Here is a 15,142-nt window from a genome sequence, read left to right as displayed (position 1 = left end):
TACAGTAATCTCCAAAAAAAAAAAATAAAAGGGCACCAAAACAACCCCAACCTTATTTGGTCGTCTCTAAATAAACTATTACATCCTGGCCATACCCACTACAACCTGTCCTTCTGTTTCAAACATAATCTGTTGCCACTCAGTTCAACACCCATTTTATCGGGTCAGTTCTATCACTAATCAATGACCACCTCATTTCACTCTTCCAACTTACATCTGATCTTGAAAGCAACAACCTGTCTTTTAGTTTTCAGCCCGTCCCAACATCAGCCATAAAAAAAGTACTAACTAAATTAAAACCTGTAATCTCAGCTACTGATAACCATCCCACTGAGTTCCACAAAACAAGTGCTGAATTGCTAGCCTTTCCTGTCTCCATTCTGATCACCTGTTAAATAACTGAAAACTATGTCCCATCCATCTGGAAAAATCCATTGTTTACCCCTTCACAAAGGAGGTACTTCAACAGAGTTAACAAACTATAGACCTATTGCTTGTCCTATCACTGCTCTCTAAAATCCTTGAGAAATGCATTCACTCCCAGCTTATGAAAAATATAACCAAATACAACCTCCTGTACAACACCCAGCATGCATTCAGGCCCAACCACAGTACTACTACTGCCCTCCCCAGCTTCACCAACATAGTAAAACCAATACAGAAATTAGGGCAAACTTGTTTCTTCACTTTTCCTTGACCTTTTCAGATCATTTGACACTGTCCCACCAAAAGCTCTTGTCTGGTCTTGCAGCACTAGGTGTCACTTACCCCTCACTCTCCTGGTTTCACAGTTATTTATGCAGTTGTCAGTAGGCAACTAAATGCCAATAAAACCTTTCAGTATTTCACACAATCTGTGTTGGTGTCTCCCAAGAGTCAATACTTGCCCCCCCCCCCTTCTATTTAATATTTTCATAAAAAAACTTCATACCACTCCTACACTTGCCACACTCATACAATACGCCGACGATTCAACCCTTATCTGCTGTGCCCTATCCATAACAAAATTACAGGAAATCACTCAATCTTTCACTGACACTGAAATATGGCTTAAAAATTCTAACTTGTTGCTTAATGCCAAAAAAACAAACTTTATGCTATTTACTCAAAAAACACCTTAATCAGAAATGCACATTTCATATTACCTCATATAATAACAGGAAAGTAGAAACCAAAAGCCAAACTAAACTACTCAGAGTCATAATAGATGCCGACCTGAAATTTTGATCACCACATACTTCATTCCTTCTTGAAAACTCACCAAAAACTCTGCTCCCTCTGTAGGGCCAAACACTACCTTAGCAGCAACATGCTTCCTTTCTTCTCTATTATATGCTTCTCGTAGTCTTATAAATATCAGCTCTACTTGTAAAACTAAACTAGCCTCCTGCTACTACAAAATGGCTAAATTTGCAACCAACCACACTTCTAAAACACACCACTACCTTGCATTAAAACAATTTAACTGGCTTGAACTCCCAAACAGTTGATATTACTCACAGCTAATCATTGTCCACAGCCTATTGTACTCTCCAGAGAAATGCCCAGCATTACAAAATACTCGACTGTACTATTCATCTGCTAGAGGCCTTTACTGTAGCAGTAAACTTTTACTATACAGTAAACTCTCGATTAACCAGCACCCATGGGGATTGGTAGATGACAGATAACTGGTTGCTTGAGAGTTGCTATTAAAAATAGGCCTAACTAATACTGTACCCAGTACTATTTGTTTGGTTTGACTTGTTCTCAGGGTGTGGAGAGAGGGATTTTATTCCTATATTTATTTTTATCTTCCTTTTTAAAACTCTAAAACTCTAAAAACATAAGTTATGATCTGATGTTGTTAATCTTTTTTCCATTCATCACTGATGGGTTTGGTTCTGATCCCTCGGAACCGAGTCGGCCTTTTTACCAAGCTTGCGCCAGCCCAAAAAACTCTCGAGGTAAGACTCCCCAGAATGCCCTTCTCCCTGTTACCTCAGATCTCGTTTGCTGTGTAGCTGTAAAACTGCCTTTCAGCTGATCTCTCAGCTAAATGGAACTTGATATTTGTGTGGAAAATTTTTGGTATCTTCATATTCTATTGAGCGAATAGTATTTCTAGTGTGTGTTTTTCTATCTGACCTTGTTTTTTGCTTCTCTGCTCTACCCGTTGTTACCGTTGGTAAGCCTTCAAGTACCATTGTTGGTGCAGCCTTTCCTCCCTTGTGGTATTCCTTCAATACCATAGCTGGTATTGTCTTTCCTGTCTAACCTATTAGCTTTGGTTTTTAGTAAGGTGCTTTTTGTTTTCTCTCCTACATATCACTGTATTAGTGCAATTGTGACTTCTTTGAACGGTGTTTGACTTTTGTTCTAATTGGATTATACTGTTGGTCTGTGGTGTCTGTTTATCAAGATGTCTAATAAGAAGGGTACTTCAGGTTTTAAGCATTGTGCTTCATGTAATGGCAAGTTACCTAATAGTGATTCTCACAATGATGTATATACTGGTTGAGAGTGCCCCCACCTTTTGGTGCAGGCTCTGTGTGACATTTGTCAGAGTTTCAGTCAACACACTCTTAATGAGCGCAAAAATAAACTGGTACTGAAAGGGTTACTCGAGTCCACCTTTTCAGGGGCCATTTCTACGATGGAGGTCTCAACCCCTCTTACTAAAGACAAAAAGAGGTCCCACTCTGTTCCCTCTTCACCATCGGGTGATCAGGACAAGCCTGTAAAATCAAAGGTCCCAAAGTTGTCTTCGGAGCATAAATCTGGCTCTACGGCTCCATCTTCCTCGGCTTCGAGCATCTCGAAACCTTCGGTACCGGCACCAGTTTTGGCACCGGTCATGCCTCCGGTACCAATTATAGACCTTACTATGCCTATGTCGACTTTGGCACCTGTGTCCACTTCAACTCAGGGCACACCTTCAACTCCTTTGTTAGTTACCATTTTGGAACTGACCATTTTGGCTCCAAGTGCCACTTCAGCACTGACCGTTGTACCGACAACATTGGATTTGACCCCTTTACTCCCAGTCTCGAAACTAGAGACTTCGGTGCCGGCAGACCTTGCAACACAGACCTGATGCTTCCCTTCTGTAGATCCTTTTCTGGGCCAAGCATATAGCCCATTCATTGAACGTCCTGACTCTCCGTCTGGAGTATCTACTAGATCCACCAGGAGCCTGTTGGAACATGATGTGGTGTATCTTGTGGACCAGCTGTTATTAGCCAGGGGGATACCCACAGTTTCTAAGACCCATCCACCTGCAGGACTTGAATTGGCTTATCCACTGACTCCTTCTTACACTCTCGGTTCCAAAGCCTTCTGCTCTGACATCCTTCTTGGAACCCATCACCTTGGCACCTACAGTGCATCTCACTCCGACTCTGAGTTTGCCCCTTTGGAATTTGGTTCCTGCAGAACCGGTACTTCCTCAATCTGGGGATTGGGGGACCGGCCCAGGGCATGGAGCCATCTTTCTCCTCGGTTCCATCCTCGGTACCAATAGCCGCATCCACACCGATCCTGCTTGAGGCTCCTTCCATGGGGGCAGGTTCATCAGAGCAGGGTGTGACCCTGGTCCCGAGGTTGTCTTTCTCACTTCCGGGCGCCCATCCCTCTTCGGGCGGGTCTGCCTTCCGCCGCGATGGAGAGAGGTCTTGCTTCTGGCAGCACTCCTTTGATGTCAGAACCCCAGCAGAGAAGCCACAGGACACCCCTGTTCATGGTACCCGTTCTTCAGAGTCCTCCTCAGAGATCCCCACTGAGGAGCCCCCTCGAAAGAGGATGTGCAAGAGGAAGCACATGGACTCATCCAAGGTGTCCTTAATGGGAGACGTGGATTACGATTATGGTGAAGGGTCCCTGCGGTCACGTCCTGATGATGTCTCCTTCAGAGATATCCTGGAAATGCGAAAGCAGAGAGGTGACTGGAAGCCCTCCAACCCTTCATCAGAGGAGTCCGTGTTCCTGCAGGCATTCCGCGCCCAGCCTTCTATTCTACCTCTTGGGTGACCCTGTCTGCCGATGAGCTCTTTGTGCAGTGAGCTTGGATGAGCCCTGATTCCATTGAGGCGATCCCTCGGAGACCAGACAGAATTCTACCCCCTCCTGAGGAGAACCCGCATTGGTCCAGAGGGTTACCAGTCGATGCTATGGTGGTGGTGACGGCCATGAAAAAGGACTTGGCTGAGGAAAGTCCCGCTGTCCATCCACCCAACAGGGAGACCCAGGAGGTGGACAGACTTGGGAAGATAGTTTTTACATTAGGGAACTTTGCTGTATGGTCCCTGAACTATTTGGCACATTTTACCAGGCTCCAGAAGGACTTTATGTCCAAACTCTTTGGGACGCTCGCAGGACAGTTGTCTGACGAGGTCAGGGACAAAGCGGCCTCGCAGCTCGCAACCCTGGAATCGATATCCAACTCGTCCATGAGGTTGCTTTCACATGTGACCAAAAGGGGGGCTAGAGCAGCGGGTTCAGGCATTGTCATCAGGCGTCCTGCCTGGATGCGGATTTGTGACCTTGCGGACCCCTTCCAGTCTTCCTTTCTGAATGCTCCCATCGAAGCTTTGCCCCAAGTGAAGGATATGCTATACAGGTGCTAGCAAGATGGAAAGACCCTGTCTGCCGTAGGCCTACGGTTTTCCAATCCTCAACGTACCTTCTCCAGGAATCAGAGGAGTGGAAAAATGTGACACAAAAAAATCTCAGGTTCCTTTCCATGCCGCACGTGATGTTGATACCCCCAAGGGCAGCGGGGGTAACAATTCTAGAAGATGCCCCTATAGAGGCAGAGGGGGTCCTCGTAACCAAGGCTCCAGGGATTCCTTTTTTGGTCAGCCTTACCAGCACTCCTGAGGAGCAGCCCGATTGCTTACCCCTGGAAGCAGTCGGGGGTTGTTTCTCTCTGCACCAAGCTGCCTGGCAATCTATTACCACCGATCGTTGGGTGCAGAGTATCATCACCAGAGGTTACACCATTCCCCTTTCTTGTCAACCAAACCTCCTAGAAAACTTCTGACGTTCCTCCCAGTCAAAGGAAAGAAGCAGCTTCAGAGATTATAAAGCTGTCTCAAAAAAGAGTCATCCAACCAGCCCCACTAGACCTGCGTGGATGTGGATTTTACTGAAGATTCTTTTTGTTGCGTAAAAAGACAGTGGACCCATTTTGGATCTCAGCAACTTAAACAAGTCTGTCACCCAAACCAAATTCCGGATGGTCACGCTCGAGTCAATTCTTCCCTTTTTAAGAGAAGGTGATTGGATGTGCTCGATAGATCTTTGTGATGCGTATTACCACATCAAGATGGACAAATGCACAAGGAGTCTGCTTCACTTCTGGCTAGGAGGCAGTCATTATCAATTTCGTGCCCTGCCGTTCGGTCTCTCTGCAGCCCCCAGAGTGTTAACAAAATTCATGGGAGTGGTCACAGCTCACTGAGACTACAAGGATTCCGGTGTTTCCATATCTGGATGACTGGCTCCTCACTGCCCCCACCGAGCATCTTCTGGTAACAGCATTATACTCTCTCTGGCAAAATTGTTGGGACTAATGATAGAGTGGAAGAAATCAAACCTTACTCCTACACAACAAATAGAATTCATTGGAGCAGTGTTCAATACCCAGTCTTGTCTAGTATCAATCCCAATTCACAGACTCCTCCAATTTGAGACTTCAGCTCTGAGTGATACTCTCTCAAACAAAAGTTTCAGCAAGGGAAGTTCTTCAGGCTCTAGGCTCTATGGCAGCTTCAATTCCAATAGTGCCTCTAGCAAAGCTACATATACGGATTCTGCAATGGCTCCTTCTTTGTCAATGGCTCCCAAACTATCACCCCCTCTGTTACCAGATTCAAGTAATCAACTCCTGCAAACAGGACCTCCTTTGGTGAATGAGGCCAAATGTAGAACTTTGGAGTCGCCCATTTCAATCCCCTCAGCCCAGAGCCATTGTGAGCACGGATGCTTCCCTGATCGGGTGGGGGGGCGATTTCCAGGGAAAGACTGTCCAAGGCACATGGTCCACCTCAGAGGCCCACCTGCATATCAGTGCTCTGGAACTGAGAGCAGAGCTGTTAGTGTTGCAGGCCTTTCATTCATCTCTCCCTTCTGGGACACTTGCAGTTCAGTCAGACAATATGTCAGTGGTCTCGTATATCAACAAGCAAGGAGGAACCAACTCCTACCCCCTATGTCGAGAAGCCATGAGAATTTGGCAGTGGGCGATAGCTTCCAACCACTTTCTGATAGCAAACCATATTCCGGGGAGCTCCAACATGATTGTGGACAAACTGAGCAGATGCATACTCCTGCCTCACGAGTGGTCCCTCATCCCCGAGGTGTTGACAGAAATCTTCAGCCACTGGGGCCAGCCTTGCTGCGATCTTTTCACCTCCCCATTGAACAACAAGTGCAGAGGCTATTTCACCCTACTTCCCCCGGAGGGGGAGTCACAGAGGGACTCTCTAATCCATGACTGGCCCACGGGACTTCTTTATTCTTATCCTCACATCCCCCTGATTCCACAATATCTAAAGAAAGCTCTTCGGTTGAGATGCAGGGTGATCCTCATAGCTCCGTTCTGGCCTTGACAAGTTTGGTTTCCCCTTCCTTCGACCTCACCTAGTATACCTGGCGTGGATTCTGGACCCTCTACCAGATCTGATTACTCACCCCCAAGTATTGAGTCACCCAAATCTGTTCAGTCTCAAGCTGACAGCTAGGTTTCTCCACTTCCATTTGTCACCAGGCAAGCTAATCTCTCCTTGCCTGTTAGAGACATCATTCTGGCTTCTCATAAACCATCCACCAGAAGACTATATCAGGATAAATGGAAAAGGTTCTCCATTTGGTCCAAGGATAACATGCTAGAACCGTATTCAGCTCCAGTAACTGCGGTGCTTCAATACTTGGCTAAGTTTTTTAATAATGGAGCCTCTGCCTCTACCACATGAGTACATCTAGTGGCAATTTCTAATTTCCACAATGGTATAGATGGCACCCCTCTTTATTTCTTTATGCCTACGCAAGGCCTTCCTCAAGGGGATCTCTCATATCAGGCCTCCTGTCAGCCCATGGAACCATGGAACCTCACTTTAGTCCTTCAGTCTGTGACTCAAAAACCTTTTGAACCTGCTGCAAAGTGTGACCTAAAGTTTTTGTCTTGGAAATCCTTGATGTTCATCGTGTTTCACTGTTGCAGTCCTTACAAAATGGGTTATCCGGCTCCCAGTAGCCCACAGTCGGCCAAAATACCAAAGTCCTTGGTATATGACATTGGCTGCCCTCGGTTTAGTCCTGACATCAGGACGTCAGGTACAAAAGAAGGCAGCTGATGCCATTTCCTCAGTCTTTCTTGCCGCGGAGCCCAAAGCAGAAGCATTTTGCATGAGTGCCGGTCGGCCGATTACCTTCTTTTTGTATTCCGACTGCTTAGTTGAAGACATTCTCAGATAAGTACCCCGTTAGGGACCCTCTTTTCTTACTTTAATGAATGTCAGAGAAAGTTAATAACTGTCTTGCCTGTGGAAAGCAGATTCCGCACTGTGATTTTCACTCCTGTTGTATTACTTGTTTGGGCCTTGAGCACGACGTCCCTAATTGCATTCTCTGTGCTGCTTTCAACCCGCGTACCATACGCCGTAGAGCTAGGATTTTGTTCAAGCATTTCTGAGTTTGGCTTTCAAGCATCCTCTCTCTCCTGGTACTCTTCTGGTCAGGACAGACAACACCACAATCATGTGATACATCAACAAGCAGGGAGGGACGCACTCTTACCCCCTGTGCAAACAAATCATGATACTATGGTCCATAGCAGCTTCCATGGGCATTCATCTGATAGCTCAGTTTCTTCCAGGAAGGCCCAACACCTTGGCAGACCAGTTGAGCAGGCAGTTCCTGGATCCTCACGAGTGGCAACTAAACAAGACCATCTTCTATCGCATCATTCAGCATTGGGGCACTCCCCAGGTGGATCTCTTCTCATCTCTAACTAACACCTTCTTCCAGCCTTTTGCACCAGGCATCATCACAACAAAGCTTGGAAAGTGGATGCTCTGTCCTTCCCCTGGACACAGCTCTCGATCTATGCATTCCCTCCTCTGCCTCTTCTTCCCAGAGTGCTGTTAAAGATAACGGACGAAAAACCAAGGGCCATCATCATAGCTCCAGATTGGCACAGACAACATTGGTATCCACTACTTCGCAGTCTCTCCCAGGCTCACCTTTGGCAGCTTCCCCTGATACCAGAGCTCTTGGTTCAGGAGGGGGGAAAATTCTGCACCCTCATCTTCAGACTATGCATTTGGCAGCTTGGCTCATAATTTAAACCTTTCCCAACAAGTGGTTGAGGTCCTTCATGAGGCCAGGAGGCCTATCACTAGGAAATCCTGCCCAGATAAGTGGAAAAGATTCTCCATTTGGATGCAGACTAGAGGGGAAGACTCTTCTCAACCTACTCTTCCTCTTATTCTTGACTATCTTGGCAGGCTTGCTTAATGGTGGACTTTCCTTTTCTTCTATCAAAATCCATGCTTCAGCTATTTCTGCTCATTGTTCCTTTGAGCTTCCCATTTTCTCTCATCCCTTGATGAAACAGTTCCTCAGGGGAGCTAACAATTTAAAGCCTCCCAGAAGGCCACCTACTCCTGCTTGAGATCTTAATTTTGTACTTGAAAAACTTACTCTGCCTCCTTTTGAACCAGCTGCCTCAGCAGACCTGAAGTTTCTCTACTGGAAAACTGCCTTTCTTTTGGCTATTTCTTCAGCTAGAAGAGTTTCTGAGCTGCAGGCTTTAATGGCAGTAGAGCCTTTTATCATCTTCCATGTGGATCAGGTTTCTCTTTGAACTAATCCCACCTTTATGCCTAAGGCGGTTTCTAGCCTGACTCTTAACCAGTCTATCCACCTGCCCACTTTCTTTCCTAATCGTCAGAATAAAGGGGAAAGGTAACTGCATTCCCTGGATGTGGATAGACAGCTTAGATTTTACCTGGACAGGACTAAATCTTTTAGAAAGTCGGATCAGTTGTTGGTCAGTTTTGCTCCTGGAGCTCAGGGAAAAGTTATTTCAAAACAGACCATTTCTAATTGGATTGCTCATTGTATTCACTTTTTTTACTTTCAGCATGTCAAGGTTCCTCCTCAGAATATTAGGACCCATTCTACAAGGGCAGCCTCTACCTCAACAGCTTTTTTAAGAGGTATACCTACTAGGGACATACTGGAAGCAGCTACATGGACTTCTGTCCACACTTTCACTAAAGATTACAATTTACCCTTGTTTTCTAAGTCCAGGGCTGGTTTTTGCCACTGCAGTGATGCAGGGCATCCTTACCAACCCTTAAACAGTGGGTGTTCCTCCTCCCTTTTGTTTTTTCCCTGGGCTTTGAGAATCAACTCATTTTGTAAGGACTGCAACAGTGAAACACTATGAACATAGTACAGTTGTGTACACTTACCATAAATGTAGATGTTCGAGTGTATTCACTGTTGCAGTCCTGGTCCCCCCCCTTCCATTCCCCCCTTTGTTTTCCTAGGGCACAACTGGATTTTCTTTTCCTGGTCTAACCTTTTTTTGGGGGCTCTTGACAGTTGAGGCAAGAAAAACCGAGGAAATGGTGTCGGCTGCCTTCTTTTATACCTGACGTCGGGCCTAAACCGAGGGCAGCCGACATCATATACCAAGGACTTTGGTATTCTGGCCAACTGTGGGTTACCGGGAGCTGGATAACCCATTTTGTAAGGACTGCAACAGTGAATACATTCGAACATCTACATTTATGGTAAGTATACACTGTACATTCTTGGTAGCCATCACGTCTGCCAGAAGGGAATCTCACTTTAGTCCTTTGGTCTGTGACTCAAAAACCTTTTGAACCTGCTGCAAAGTGTGACCTAAAGTTTTTGTCTTGGAAATCCTTGTTCTTGGTAGCCATCACATCTGCTAGAAGGGTCTCGCAGCTGCAGGCATTGCGTATCAAGAGGCCCTATCTGATCTTTCATAAAGACAGAGTATCACTTTGGACGAATCCATCCTTCCTTCCCAAAGTTATTTCTGAATTCTCCCTAAACCAGACCATTGATCTACCAGTGTTCTTTCTGGATTTTGCCAATAGAGGAGAGTACTGCCTTCACTCCTTAGACGTATGTAGACAACTGAGATTTTACCTAGACAGGACCAAACCCGCTTTTCATCTCCTTTTCTGGGCCCAGAGTGGGCGAGGCTGTTTCCAAGGTTACATTATCAAAATGGCTAAGGGACTGCATACGTTTCATCTTGTCCCTCAGTAACGAACCTATGACAAAAGTTAAAGCTCACTCCACTAGATCTATGGCAACATCTGTAGCTTTCCATTCCAGGGCTTCCATGGATGACATCTGCGCAGCAGCTACTTGGGCTAAGCCTCATACCTTTATCAGTCATTACAAATTGGACTTGGTCTCCAGAGGGAGATCTGCCTTCAACTCAATGGTACTCAAGAATGTTCTTCCATAAGGGCTGCCCATGGACCTAAAGGTAGCTTGGAATTGTGTCCCATCAGTGATGAATGGAAAGAAGATTAACAACATCAGATAAAGAAGTTATGTTATACAGAAAATGTAATAAGGGATCTGGGGACCCAAGTAGATAGTAATCTCTCCTTTGATAATCATATTGCCAAGGTGGTTAGAAAATCCTTCTATGTGGCCCACTTAATCACAAAAGGGTTCGCATCTAGAACAAAAGAGGTTATTGTGCCCCTCTGCTCATCACTCATCAGACCCATCATAGAGTACAACGCCCCGTTTAGGATGTACCTTACAAGACACCTGCAACAGCTGGAAAGACCACAGAAGTACCTCACCAAGAGGAATACTGGCCTCCAAACATATGCCCTATGCCCTGAAGAAACTCCAGCTGTACTTGGTTGCGTACCGCTTACTCAGAGGTGATCTCTGCCTGACATACAAGGCTATGTCCAACCCAGAATTGATGGACATGCTCCACCTAAAAAAAAAAAAACAAATCCCCAAGAGCCACATGCCCTAGGGATCTAAACCTCACCACAGCAATAAATAGGACATGCTGGAGAGATAGATTCCTGTCCCTGAGACTCCCCATGCTTTGGAACAGTTTTCCAATGTACATTAGGCAGAGCCCCTCACTAACACTCTTCAAGAGAAACCTTGACGAGTGGATGGGAAACAGAAAATTTACCCCGGGGATCACTGCAGTGGCTTTGCTGGACAGAGGCACAGGGAACTAATGGCTCTGCTGGACCAAGGCACAGGGAACTATTCTAGGGGGACAGCGAAAGCCAACACATTCTGGCTAGGCTTGTAGATGCCCTCGGGCAGATAGCCTAGTACTTACCTATGACCCTATGTCTTACCATAACATTCCATCTGTGTTGTTCATCTTCTTTCATTTATCACTTCCCTCCCTCCTTCCCCCTCCAAAGGCTCCTGGGGGATGCTTTGGGTTTAAGTGGTGTCCTAGGGTATTTGCGCAGAAATGGCCTCGGCTTTACTTCTCTTTCTGTAGCAAACTCTATCTGAGGTAACAGGGAGAAGGGCATTCTGGGTAGAGACTTAGCTCGAGAGTTTTTTAGGCTGGCACAAGCTTGGTAAAAAGGCCGACTCAGTCCCGAGCCCTTGGAACTGAATCCATCAGTGATGAATGAAAGAAGATGAACAACACAGATTGAACATTATGGTAAGACATAACTTCTTTTTTCTGTTGGGGGACAGAATGTGCAACACATGAAAATTGTACTGTATTTCTTCAATTTTTGCTTTTTGCTTAAGAGTGCTGGTACCTTGAGTTCCAGTTAACTGACAGTTTACTGTATATCAGTAAGACATTCAAAACTGCTGGAGACTCTCGTTAGTCAAAACTCTGGAACAAAATCCCCACACAGTTAAAACAGAAAACCTTAAATAGTTTCGAAACTTTGCTTAAACAGCATCTATGCCAAAGATGGCTCTGTTCTTTCTGCTCACCTGGCTAGCTTTACTCTGATTACTTTTCTCCAACTCTTACAGCCACTTTGCATCCCAATATATTTGTATCTTATTACTCCTCCTCATACTGCACTTATTTCTTAAACGTATTTTTCCTCCTTTTCTCATACTTCACCACTGACTACAATTCCTCCTCTGTCTTATTTATCTCTTACTCATTTCGATAATTTCTCCTTTTATCTCTCTTATTAGTTTTAAATACATACTACTTGTCTAATGTCTGCAAATTAATACTAAACACACACCCCAGTTTGATCTTTTCTCTGCAGCCATCATACCATGAATAAATTAACTGATATTCCGTGCTATTTCTCTATTCAGTAATTTGGCAGTTTATGTTTAATTTCTGTCTTATTTTTTCTACTGTAAAAATGCTACATTCATGTAAGAAATATTTAATAAATCATGTAAATAAACTTGTGTATAAATGTTTTTACCGTAAAATTATAAATGTAAATCATGTGTAACTTGAATATGGAGCTTTTCTCTCCAGCCTTCCCCACCCCATTTAGCAAGATACACTCCCACCAATTTTTAAATGCCATGTACAGTGACTTAAATAATATGGATCCCTAGGCAAAGTTTTCCATGGCACTCCCTACCCCTGATGTATACAGTCACCCTGGCATACACCCCATTGCAGATGTATTCTTCCCATCCTTGCCTCTTAATACCATCCAGAGCAGTTTTGTTTTCTCACACTTGTCAGCTTTTTCCTATACCCTTGCAACACATCCTAACTGGCCAAGACTGTACTATAGCAACTGTTGAAGAAAGAATTGAATTATAATTGGGATCTAGAGTCACTAAGCTCTCAAACTATGGAGTTATAAATGTTCTAAGTTGCATTTTAGAGTTTTCCACAACCTTTGGTCCAGCGATGGCCTGAACAAAAAAATTCATAATTAAGGGAAACTGATCAGTTTCTTTTTCTTTCAAGGAAAAAATGGGATATTTCCAAGGCTTATGACACAGTAGTTATCACAAAACTGAGTAATAGTTATCTATAAACCTGAGAATAAAATGCTTGGGAGAGCATACACATCTCTTGGATGACTGTCTTCTTCCCAAACCCATGAAAAAAAAGAGTGATTTTTCAGTGTACTCTTATAGTTTTAAATTGGGATGAAAGTGAAAGGACAAGTGAACAGTCATACACTTCAAGTTACTGCTGCCATACATCTACACAGTGTTTTCTTCTCTGCACTAACTCCAAAAAATCTACACCTCTGTACCCTTCTGAAGCTAAACTAAGATAAAATTGAAAGAACAAACAGAGCAAAGCAACATATGCCAGCTGTACATATGCAGCATGCCTCCTTTTAGCTACCCCTGAAAATATCCACCTGTATACACGTGATTTCAGTTGTGAAGGGAGGTAAAAATATACTTGCAGTAATTCATTCCATCATGTTCCTACACAGTATACTGGCCATAGACAAGCAATAGTGACATTGTATGTACATTTAAAAGGTTTGAGTTTGTGGAAGGTTAAATAGTGATCACACTATCCCCAGCCAAAACGCAAGCTATAGTGACATTTTGTGCACACCTCTGATGTTTGACTGTGAGGAAAATTACAAAAGTAATGATCACAGTATCCCCAGCCTACACACAAACTGTAGCAATCTTTGTGCCCACCTTTGAATAGGTTCAGATTTAGATTAGGTAGGGGCACATGGCTGAACCCTCATAAATCACTTATACAGTTAGGAATATGGTTTCAATATCTCTCAAGATGTAGATGTAGATGTTCTTTGTTGCATTTTATGCCTTATTTTTTCATTGCCAAGGATATTTGTGTGTAGCCTCCGATATTTTTTGTACACACTGGCACTGCCCCAGACAAAACAGAGCTATCACAAGGTAGAAACACACACACACACACACACACACACACACACACACACACACACACACACACACACACACACACGAGGTCTGAGATGGCAACATTGTTCACTGTGCCATTGTCCCAATGATGTGTTCCTTTCCCACATATCTTGTCCAGGCCACCAAAAATAGCCACTTGTATGCAATGTTTATGTTTGAAAATGATGGAAAGTGGAAGAAATTATGGCCAGCTTGTCGCTGTTTTATATACACTTCAACATCCCCCTTACATGTACTGCGGTGGTGGTGCTGTGGTAGCGTTGTTGCCGCACAGTAAGACATTGTCCTGTTCGATTCTCAGCTAGAGCATCTTCTGTGCGGAGACATGCGTGAATGGGCGTACCTTCGTTGAAGGTTGTGCGTCAGAGCCGGCAACTCTGCACGTAAAAATCTTCTGCCAGTCATTAGCGGACCGGAGTTCCGCTGTGGCAACCCCTAACCGGGAAAAGCCGAAAGACTCGAACATCCCCCTTACACACACACACACAGGAAACATAAGCCACAACAGTTATTGCTTTCACACTTCATTTGAATGTGGTTAGGAAATCTGAATAAAACATTTCAGGAAATATACATTAGAAATCTCAGAATTATTCAAAATACCTTTCAAGTACTCACCATGACAAGAATTCCTGACAGAGACCCTGATTTCCTGACTATCAGGAAAATTTCCTGACAGGTGGCAACTCTGCTTACTTTAAATGCATCCATAGCTTTTGATAAGGCCAGGTATGCTTCTTTTAATAGTATTGCTCTTGTTTGATCATTTCATGTAGCCCAAGCTATTGCATGTCTTATTCAGGAGGGATGCAACTTGTCAATTCAATCGGTAGTCTGTAGAACCTTGTGTACTGGTAAAGAGCAAATGAAAATGTCATGTTCTTTCAAGGTTTACAGTAATTCAAGCACATTCTTGCTGCTATTTTGTTATACTTTTTCCAGTCTTGAAAATAATTAAATACTTTTTGAGGCATCTTCATTGGCAATATGCAAAAAATAAGGCATAATGTACCTTTTGGGGTTCATAGCTAATCTGCTTTCTGTAAAGTACAGGCTGAATTTGTGAGTCCAAAACTTTGTTTCTTCTAAATTGACTTGCAGTGAGAGAAGTCTTGGTGTTTGGAGTTATTTTTCCCAAGTGCAAGTTATACTTCTGTACTTAGATACAAAACCCTTAGAACAAATAATAATTGTTCAAGTACTTGCTCATCTGTGAAATATATTTTAGTTCTGACTTTAATATAAT

At 44.0% G+C, this 15,142-nt stretch overlaps 1 protein-coding gene across 3 annotated transcripts in view; it reads left to right on the top strand.

The window, feature by feature from the left end:
- Positions 1–15,142, top strand: part of ZMAT5 (zinc finger matrin-type 5) — a 493,595-nt gene that overhangs the window by 175,229 nt on the left and 303,224 nt on the right. The window lies entirely within an intron of this gene.

This window comes from Protopterus annectens, chromosome 4.part0, assembly GCF_019279795.1.
Source record: "Protopterus annectens isolate FY-2018-M chromosome 4.part0, PAN1.0, whole genome shotgun sequence".
In the NCBI taxonomy this organism is placed as follows: Eukaryota; Metazoa; Chordata; order Ceratodontiformes; family Protopteridae; genus Protopterus; species Protopterus annectens.
Note: the sequence above shows the minus strand (reverse complement) of the source record. Positions and strands in the feature narration are given on the sequence as shown.